The following is an 11,039-nucleotide window of genomic DNA, read 5'->3' on the forward strand; positions in this document are numbered from 1 at the left end:
GAGCACAGCAGCTCAAGCCCACACCCAGTCTTCTCTTGCCATCTCCAGCCCCTGAGCACGTCCACTCAGGTTTTGCCCCTGCCTGCTCGGGGAGGAGCCAGGCCTTTCCTCACATGAGCCTTCTCCTGGGGCTTGTCAGCTTCCAGCCAGGACCTCCTCACCCCTTAGATTTCTCATCTGGAGACAACCACCAGCCTGCCCTGTCCATGTCTCCAAGCTGCAATGGATCCACACTAATCCAAGTGGTCTCCTTGAAGCTCTGTCCTCTTGAATTGGCATAAAGGCAATTCTGTTGGTCCTCTTTAGGGAGACTGGGACTCAAGAGAGAAGAGATTCTTCAAAAGTCCTCTTCCTGGGCCCCCCTCCCTGCTGCCCTCTCCTACCCTCCAGGTGGGATAGGCATTTGAGTCCCCCCCACCCCAGTTCTGGGCTCCAGGCTGGTTTGTTTCACACCACAGTCAACTTGGTGTCTGTCACCTGTCATGTCTCTGAGCTGAGACTTCCCTGTTGGCCTCTTCCACACAGCACACGTTGGAGGGGGGCGGGGACAGGTGAGATGGCAAAAGCAGGCAGGGGCTTCCATATCCAGGTGGCTTACCACTGTGACTCTTGTCTAATCAGGTCCTGCCTTGGATGGGAAAAGGGGAGAAAAAGGATAGGTCCCCATCTTCCTATGACAATCACCAGCCTTTGTTTACTACTGTACAATTGCAAAGCATCTTTAGTATGTTCTCATTTAAAATTCACGGAACTCAATGAGGTTGTTATTGTCTGATTCCCACTTTTACAGATAAGAACACAGGTTTGGGAAGGTAGGTGGTTGCCAAGGTCACGCAGGTGGAAGGTGACTGGTTCAAATTTAGTCATCTAACTTGAGTGTGCTCTTTTCTTTAGACCATAATGCTTGGAGTCAGGGTGGGGAACCTTCTAGAAAGCCTGACATGAGACAGGCTGCTGTGCTGTGGGAGTACCTGGCCAGCCCAGCTTGGTGTGTCCTCAGTGACAGTGGACATTTTGTTCTCCACACCCACCTGCCAAACAGAACTGCCTGTGCTGGCAAACAGACTGTGACTGCATGCCCCACGCCTCACACCTGACACTTAGAGACCCGACTAGTCCTGCCCGGGCCTCAGCCTCCCTGTCCTGGGGTCAAATCTCCAGTGTCATCCAGCTTTGGTAAAGATACCTGCCCTGTCCAGCAAATAGCCTTGGAGGAGCACCCTCTATCTCCCAGAGAGGGAAGAGGGGGTAGTGCGGTAAAATGGCGGCCCACCCCCATGCAGCCTCGAAGTATCTGCTCATCCACAGCCACATTCACCCTTTGGTTACCAGTGTCCTGAAGTCCACCCACAAATTCTTATCCCTCCCCCTCTTCATTTCTGCATCATTTGGCTCTAATTCATTAGAAGATAGGATCATATGCCAAAGGAGCAGGAGATAGGGTTTATCTGTTGGTCTCGCAAGCAAGAGGCTTACATGACATTTTGCTTCAATTAATCCTTGTTTTTAGGATAAGAAAAGCAACATATACTGATGTAGAAAAAATTAAAAAATGCAAAATTGTGTGTGAAATGTGGAAAAAAGTTTAAAAACTCATGTATGAACTACTTAACAGCTTAATATTTTTGTGTATTTCCTTCTAACATTATATATGTACATATAGTGTATATCTATTGTATCTATCTTCCTGCTTGAAACAAAATTAAAATGATAAGTATATGTCTGTGCTTTTTTTTTTTTCACTTGCCATTATGTCATGGGCATATCCTCCCAGCATGAAACTTGGCAAGCTTTCAAACAGTATTCCACATGGTACACCCCAGGAGCAAGTCTGTAGAGTACGCCAACCTGTCTAACACAGAAACACATGTGAGCTGAGAGGAAGAAGAAGGAAGGTTAAGGAAATATGTCCATTGTAACACATTCTATTGTACTAGAAAGGAAACAGAACAATCTTGTAAAGGATCAAATTGTAGGGATCCTTCATCCCTTGCCCTGAGACCTACCTGGACAAGAAGAACCCAGGAAACCTAGGCTGAAGAAATGACCCTGCAGTGCTGGTGAAGCTTAGAGATCCTTCCTTCCTTCCTTCCTTCCTTCCTTCCTTCCTTCCTTCCTTCCTTCCTTCCTTCCTTCCTTCCTTCCTTCCTTNCTCTCTCTCTCTCTCTCTCTCTCTCTCTCTCTCTCTCTCTCTCTCTCTCTCTCTCTCTCTCTCTCTCTCTCTCTCTCTCTCTCTCTCTCTCTCTCTCTCTCTCTCTCTCTCTCCCTTCCTTCCTTCCCTTTCTTTCTTTCTTTCTTTTGCTAAGGACTGAACACAGGGCCTTGTGCATGTGAGGCAAGAACTCCACCAACTGAGCCCCCACAGAAATCTTATTTGTTTTCTTCCCTAAAAACAAAATTGCAGCTGGGTGCGGTGGCGCACACCTGTTATCCCAGTGGATTGGGAGGCTGAGGCAGGAGGATTGAGAGTTCAAAGCCAGCCTTATCAATTGTGAGGCACTAAGCAACTCAGTGAGACTCTGTCTCTAAATAAAATACAAAATAGGGCTGGGGATGTGGCTCAGTGGTTGAGCATCTCTGAGTTCAATTCCCAGTACCTCTAAATAAATAAATAAATAAATAAATAAATAAATAAATTGATTAATTAATTAATTGAGTAGAGACTACCCAGATTCTCCTATGGTTTGAGGGTAACCTGCCACAAAAGTTTCCTCTCAAGGAAGCCTGGGTACCCATCCTTATATTCTTCCCCTTCTGTCTACTACTTCTGGCTCTCAGCACTCTAGGGTCTCTTCTTTATTGTGAATTTAAGTAGAAAGCCTCATCCTCCCATAATTAAATGTGCCCAGCTCTGTGCAAAGCTCTTTTACATAAGATTACTTGGCTCCTGGAAGATGGGATTTTGAATTGGATTTTTAATAATAGACCAAGTCTTGTGTCCTTATGATGTCTCAAAGAAAAGCTCCCTTGCTTTTAAATTCAAGTCCTTTGGGGTACAGGAAGGGGATTTGGGAGGGAGGAAGGGAGGTGGGGTGGAGGTGGGGAGGTTATGGGAGTGAAATTGATCACATTATGTTATGTGCATATACGTATATGCCACAGTGAAACTCACTATTCTGTATAATTATTATGCACCAATAAAAAATAAGAGGGGGAAAAAAAAGTAAATTCAAGTACACAATACATTTAGTCAAAGGCATTCAGAAATGGAATGATTTGGTCATGGGTTATGCTGGGGGCTTTAGATGATTTGTAATTGTCAACTAGAGTGGTGACAAGGGGCCTACCAGCTTCTAATTCTGTATCATGAAGGGTTCTTAGTCCGTGACTAAGGGCACCACCTCCCTACCCACCGATGGCTGCCGCCCACTGTGAAAGCCACGTAGTGTGCCAAGGGTAGAGAAGTCTCTCTTTTCTGCTCAGTATGCTGCTGGAAATGGCTTTAACCACATTTAAGATTCGACTGTAGCTCAGCCCTTGTTCTCCTTCCTCTCATTCACCTGTGTTTCTGTGTTAGATTGGAGAACTCTGTAGAATTGTTTGGGGTGTGTTTCCACAGTCTATAAATTAAATCTTGTTTCCCTGGTGGCTTGGAGAGCGTCAGGTGACAGACCCAGAGTCATTACAACAACAACAAAAATTGATTAGTTCTGGTTGTTAAAATATATTCTTGATTTATTCTTTTACCAGACCACAGGCTGGGAGATGGGGAAAAGAGGGAGGTGAGAGGAAGAAATTCCTAAATTAGCAAATCAGGAACCATGCCTGGGGAACTGGAGTCTATAGAGTTTCTTCAGCTGGGCTCTTCTTTCCTGTTTGCTTCAGACTAAGTCTGGGGTTTGGGGTGGAAGAAGCTTTAAAAACACCAGTTAGGGAGCCTCACTCTCTGAATGAAGCGAAGTAGGAGCTGCAGGGCGCCAGACCCAGCCTGGTGGCCAGAGTGTAGGTTGGTGGTGGTGGCAGGTGCTGGTGGAGGCCCAGGGCCTGACCTCCACGCCTCTATATGGTCTGCTGCGTCTGGATCTTGTCCCACCCAGACATGTAGAGGAGATTTAGAAGCTGTGGTAGGCAAGATCAAGGCCTCCCAGAGATGTCCACACCCTAATCCCTGGAGCCTGTGGACAGGTTTTATTGCACAGTAAAGGAGAATTAAGGTTTCTACTCAGCTGACTTCAGATGGGAGACTATCCTGGGTTATCTGGGTGGGCCTGGTGTAATCACAAGAGGCCTTAAGTGTTACTAGTCAGGAAGACGGGCTGATAAGCCTCAGCCCTCAGCCCACCATGAAGTTGTTGGAAGGGAAGGAATGACATTGCCTCCAGAAGCCAAAAACACAAGGAAATGCTTTTTCTCCTAGAACCTCAAGAAGGAATAAGGATGTACTGACACTTTGATTTCCTAACCCCCCACCCCCCGACTCATTTTGGACTTCTGATCTCCAGAACTGTAAAAGAATAAAGTTGTATTGTTTTAAGACCAACCTGCCTTTGTTGCAAAAAAAAAAAAAAAAAAAAAAAATTATAGCAACCACAGGAAACTAATACCAAGGTGAATGGGCAGAACCTTGGATCAGGCATGAGCGGCAGAGGCTTCTGAGAGCCCTGATCTCAGGCACTGACCAAGGCCCCACAGGCTGCTCTCAACCACAGCACAGAGCAGACCAACAAAGAGGTGGAGGATGCAACCCAGGGCTCTTCCCACTTCTCACTTCCCCATCTCTGTGAGGTCGTGGTAACCCCACCCACCTTTGCAGACAAAGTCCTTTAGACAGGGTCTTGGAGAGGAACTGAGAGGTAGATGTTGAATGAAAAAAAAAAAAATCTTGCTTAAATAGAACAAGTATTTATCTAGGGGAATTAGTTTCAATTATTACGTTAAATTAAGTTTCTGGAATCAACTAAGTTGTGAGGACCAGCTGATGATTTATAAAGAAATAAAGAAGTTTCATTTCACTGCAGATTCAAGGGTGATATGAGTAAATATGGAGATACCATTATGGCTCCAGCCAGAGGTGACTCTATAGGTACCTCTCCTAGAATCCTGAGGCTTTTGGGGTCCTGAGCAACCAGCATGCAGAATTTCAGGCTCCCCCCATCTCTCTCTCTCTCTCTCTCTCTCTCTCTGTGTTGACTTAGGATACAAGAGCTATATGAGCAGTTTGAGAGGTTTATTTTTAGTTAACCAATCATGTTGATTAAATAAGTCAGTTAAGTAAATAGAAGGCTCTGCTTTTCTGTTGGTTAGGTATACTAGTGTCAAAAAATGGTTAAGAAAAGAGGAAAAGAATTTCAAGTATCAAAATGGGTAGGGAGTTGGCTATTAAGTAATTTGAGAATTAGTTGATGCAGTGACTTATTCTCATCAACTCCATCTCCTCTTCTAAATTCTAGTCTGAAACTGAGGTTGGAATTAAGGATGTTAATTAGCTGACCTTAAAAGAGAGTGATTATCCTGGATTATGGGGGGTGATGCCAAGGTAGACAAAAGTCCTTAAAAGTGGGCCCAGAATAGAACTGGCTGAGGTTTGCCTTCATGTTGTCACAAAATGTCCTACAGATCACTGCGCTTTAGGATACTTTACGTTTACTGTTGGATGGAATTTTCTTTCCTCCTTATGGTCTCTCTTACTCCCTTGCCCCTTTGCTTTGGTAGGGAATTGATGGTAAACAGAAAAGAGATAATAGCTGGTTACTATAATATACCAAATTCATGTTCCCAAAACTGTCAAGGTGAGCAAGAGATTTTTTTTTTTCTTTTTTCTTATTGATCCCCTGTGTTGCAGAATCTGAAATATATTCATGTCTCTCATCTGGAGCTCAAGAGAGATTCCAGCCAAGCCCCCTCCACTGCCCTTCGCCCTTGGAGGCAGAATCCAACCCTACCTCTTCTGGATTTTTGCTGTGGTCCTGGGGAAAGAGGAGCTGGAACTTAAAGTGAGATTGTGGGGGGTGGGGAGAAGAGGGGAGGAAAGTTAGGAGGCCACAGAGAGAAAAAAATCAAATTTTCCTTTCCTGGCATGACAAGAGGTGGGGAAAATAATAATTTTGCACCACCTCCTGGACCAGTGTTCAGAATCAGCTCTTCAAAAGACTTCTTTCTGGTTATGAACTGAAACTATGTGTCTTCCAGAAGTTATCAGCATCACTGAAAACTCATGGCTTAATCCCAAAAGGTTAAAGGGATGTTGCCATAATTTTCTTTCTCTCTCTTTTTAATGTTTTCATTAGTGCATTCATATCGTTATACATAACATGGGGTTTCATTTTGACGTGATTATTACAGTCATGGAATACAATTTTCTCTACTTCGTGATTTTCAACATTACTATACAAATGAAAAAAAATATATATGTGTGTCAGGGAGGTACAATGATCGACGCAAGTTCATGTTCAAGCAACAGGCCAGCTGGGATTCAATTTCCAATCTTGGGGACTAGGTAAGCATTCCCACATTCAGAACAGGTGACCTCTATCCCCAGATCCCAGATCCTTTGGCTGGGCTCAGTCCTCGCTCTCTGAGGATGGGCCTCACTCTTGTTTTCAGTTTTCCATCCCTCCAGATTCTTGGGTTTAATCTGGGGTCAGGTGAGAAGTGACCTGAGCAGTCTCCAGGTGACAGTGCTGGAGGCAAAGGGGTCGGAGTGGATTCCAGTGGCAAACTTTGAGCTCCCATTGAGTTAGATTCCTTCTGAACTCCTGGATCCCATCCTTGAGAAAAAGGGACAGAACATTTGTTAGAGGCCGTTCATTAACACTACCAACTGCCACCTTGCAGGCCCCACCCACTCCTGGCTTCTGCCAGTCACAGCCCATGCAACCACTAATCACCCAGCGCCCTTATTCATCCCATGAACATGTTTTGAAACTTGGGAAGAGCACAACCTCCTCTGACACCCTGTTAGATGTCAGGGTTTCTCAGGCATTGATTTTCACCATAACACTCCTTTTTTAGTATTCGTTGAACGTGTACCATTGGCAAACACTTATTCATTTTTAAGATCTCAGCTAAATGTCAGGTTCTCAGAGAAGTTTTCACAGGTCACCTTCATCCTGTGCCCAATCAAAATTTTGACCCTTTTCTCTATTCTTTTGTAGTAGTCTCTCTCTCTCTCTCTCTCTCTCTCTCTCTCTCTCTCTTCCTTCACAGCACAGCCCTTGGATCATGGGGGTTTTGCCTTTGGGGATGTTTGCCCTACAGTGGCTTAAACATACAGGATAACTTTTTTTTTTTTAATAAAATGAGGCCATTAAGTAGACTATCCAGAGCTGGTATTGGAGGTCCCCAGAGATCAGGGACCAGAATCCTTTCATTTTCATGTGTTCCACTGTCTTAGAATAATGTCTTTCATCTTCACCATATGGTCTAAGGTAGCTGCTAAGGTGCCAGCCATCACATACATACTGAAGAAGTAAAGAAGAAGGTGGTGGTGGGTGTGGGGAAGAGCTAAAAGCATACCTTTAGGTCAGGGCCCTTTAGGGAGTTTTCTCTGAAATTCCTCAATTTTGTCCAGAATACATCTGCATCTCTTTGGCCAGATCTTTGTTTTATGGCCTCACATAAATGCAAAGGAAACTGGGACAGATAATCTTTGGTTGGACTCTATACTACAGGGGATAGTAGTGAGTAATTTTAGTGAGGAGGAAAGGGAAAACCATGTGGAATTGGTAGCAGACTCTGCCACAGCACATTCCATACAAAATGAATGCATTAAATGTTTTTGTTATGGAAAATTTTAAGTGCACACAAAAGTAAAGAAAATCATATACTGAGCTGCTGTGAACCCAGCGTTGTGTTTAATAGTCATCAACCTCCTGTGATTCTTGTTTCATACATTCTCGCTTTTTATCTTAGGCTATTTAAAAGTAAATCTCAGATATCACGTCATTTCATTTATGTCTTTCTCTAAAATACAAAGACTTCAAAAATAACCAAAATACCAACAAAATTAACAAAACATTCCTTAATATCTTAGTAACAGTTTGCATTTGCCTTTTTCTGATTGTCTCAAAAAAAATATCTTTTGTCTAAATGAGGATCCAAACAAGGACCACATGTAGCCTTGGGGATATGTTTTTGTTTTGTTTTTTTGGTACCAGGGATTGAACTAAGGGGCACTTGACCACAGAGCCATATCCTCAGCCCTGTTTTGAATTTATTAGAGACAGGGTCTCACTGAGTTGCTCAACACCTCACTTTTGTTGAGGCTGGCTTTGAACTCACGATCCTCCTGCCTCAGCCTTCTGAGCCGCTGGGATTACAGGTGTGTGCCACTGTACCCAGCTGGGGATATATCTTTTAAGTCTCTTTTCCTCTAAATCACTTGTTCCTCCTATATATATATTTTTTCATGACACTAGTTAATCAAAGTGAGTCATCTGACCTATAGAGTTTCTCAAATCCTGGATTTGGTTGGTAATATCCTTGAGGTTTTATTTAAAGAGTCTTTGGATTTCTTGTAACCTGGTAAGTAGATTTAGAAAAGTGCTCAGATTCAGGTGGGGTTTTTTTTTTTTTTTCCTAAAATACTTCACAGGTGGAGACATGGACTTCCTATTGCTCATTTCACTTATGGGAGTTCCCTGCTCCTTGTGGCATCAAGATCACTCTTACCCTGACCCTCCACCTCATCCTTATAGAATCCCCTACTAATGTGTTATGTACTAATTCTGGCTGTACTGATGCTTGTTTCTTGGATTTATGTTTTTCTTTAGAAGATGAAGAAGCAGATGTGGTATGTGTTTATTTGCATACTCTCATAGGGGAAACAAGGTAATGGATTCTCCCGTAGAGCCTCAGAAGGAGGGCAGCCCCACAACACTTTGACTTTAGACTTCTGGTCCCTAGAACCATAGGAGAACCCTCTGGGCTGGTAATTTGTTACAGCAGCAATAGGGAACAAATACAGAGATGTTGCAGCCTTGGGGGATTTAGTAAGAACAGAGCTGTTGCTGGAGGAGTGTGCCTTGTTTTGAAAATTAGTAAAGTTTTAAAATCCATTGTCTAGGGATGAAGAGGATCTCCTGAGAGGTACCCTGTACCTAATCTGGTGTTGACATAAAACCAGATGTGGAAGTACTTCTTTTTTTTTTTTTCTTTTTGAAGTACTAGGGATTGAACCCAGGGATGCTGTACCACTGAGCTATATCCCCAGCCCTTCTTATTTTTTATTTTGAGACAGGGTCTCCCTAAATTGCTTAGAGCCTCACTAAGTTACTGAGGCTGGCTTTGAACTGGAGATCCTCCTGCCTCAGCCTCGGGAGTTGCTGGGATTATGGGCACGTGCCATCAAGCCCCCATGTCATCCCTCGCCCTTTTTATTTTGAGACAGGGTCTCCCTAAATTGCTTAGGGCCTCACTAAGTTTCTGAGGTTAGTCTTGAACTTGCAATCCTTCTGCCTCAGCCTCCCAAATTGCTGGGATTACTGCGTGCCGCACCACATCTTGCTATGCTTTTTAATCTTGATGAAGATTGCTTTAATAGAATGTACACTGCAGAGCAGGCATTTGGATGATTGTTTGCTGCCTCACACAGAACAGAGGTCTAGTAAGTACATTTACTTAGTAAGTCCTTGGGAAGCCCTTGCCACTGCTCTCAGCCAGTCCTTGGCTGCAGCGGCTCTCTTTCTGTTGAACAACCACACGCCATCACAAGTCTGCATATGTGATCTATTCTAGCCAATCATAGTACCCTATTCCCATAAAAAATTATTATGGCAGAGGAGGGCATGTGACAAGATCAGGGACAATTAGGATCCTTCTAGGGGTTGATTTATTTACATGCTAGGAGAGATTCTTTTCCCACTAGGATTTCTGTGCCAGAGTATGTATTCTGGAACAGCCAACAGCTATTTCCCCGCCAACTGTTAAAGAAAACCTACTAAAAAACCTGAGGGGCTGGGGTTGGGTAAAAACTAAAATTAAAAAAAAAATGTTTTTTCTTTCCTCCAGAGAAAAACCAAGTTGGAAATGGAGATTGTGAGTGTGATTCCTGACCACCTTGTTTCTGTGTGTGGACCCACTGCTAACCCATCCCCCCTTTAGCCACCCTGGACACACAAGGCAACACACAGCATGTTTCTTATGTGTTGGAGCAGGGGTCTGTCACTTGCACTCTCAGGAGCCCTAACCAACCCAGTCACTGACCTTGCCCTCTGAAAAGTCCGTCTTGTCTGCCTTCGTCTGGTGATCGGGTTACCTTCTGGATCAGAGCTGTTCCACTGCTACAGTCCCCTGGCTGTGAAGATTCATGTAGCCATGTAACTTCCCGGTAAACTGTCTATTGTCTCAGGATTGCTGGGAACCACTACTAAATATAAAATCAATTGAAAATCATGCAACTATAAGGAAAAATATTCAGGAAACTTGACAGGAAATTCCAACTCTGGTGGAACATTTTAGACTTAAAAGTGAGGTTCCATTTATAATTGCTACCTTGTTTATTCTTATATTTTTAATTTTTAAAAACAAATATGTCATAGTTTTGTTTTTTTTTGTTTTTTTCTGTACTGGGAATTGAACACAGGGGCACTCTACCACTTAGCTACATCCCACCCCTTTTTATTTTATTTTTTTGAGACAGGGTCTTACTAAGTTGTCCAGGCTGGCCTCGAACCTGCAATCCTCCTGCCTCAGCCCCATAAGGATTTGGGATCACAGGCATCCACCATACCCAACTTCAATGCAAGTTTTTAAATAGTCCCCCAATGCATTTAGCAATAACAAAAAGGCAAGAAATAAAGAGAAAGACATTTTTTTTTTCTTTTTTCTTTCTTTCTTTTTTTTTTTTTTTTTGGTACCGGGGATTGAACTCAGGGGTGCTTAACCACTGANCAGGATCCAAACAAGGACCACATGTAGCCTTGGGGATATGTTTTTGTTTTGTTTTTTTGGTACCAGGGATTGAACTCAGGGGTGCTTAACCACTGAGTCACATCCCCAGTCCTTTTTTAAAAAAAATACTTTATTTAGAGACAGGTCTCACTAAGTTGCTCTGGGCCATGCTAAAAGGTTGAGGCTAGCTTTGAACTTGTGATCCTCTC

General features: G+C 43.5%; 1 long non-coding RNA gene across 1 annotated transcript; it reads right to left on the reverse strand.

Annotated features, from left to right (window-relative positions):
* Positions 1 to 6,193: 6,193 nt before the first annotated feature.
* LOC125615994 lies at positions 6,194 to 10,295 on the reverse strand. Its single transcript, XR_007346589.1, has 2 exons — positions 10,144 to 10,295; positions 6,194 to 6,707 (listed from the first exon to the last, which is right to left on the reverse strand). It is a non-coding gene; the product is annotated as an uncharacterized LOC125615994 (long non-coding RNA).
* Positions 10,296 to 11,039: the final 744 nt, after the last annotated feature.

Source organism: Marmota marmota, unplaced genomic scaffold, assembly GCF_001458135.2.
Source record: "Marmota marmota marmota unplaced genomic scaffold, marMar, whole genome shotgun sequence".
In the NCBI taxonomy this organism is placed as follows: domain Eukaryota; kingdom Metazoa; phylum Chordata; class Mammalia; order Rodentia; family Sciuridae; genus Marmota; species Marmota marmota.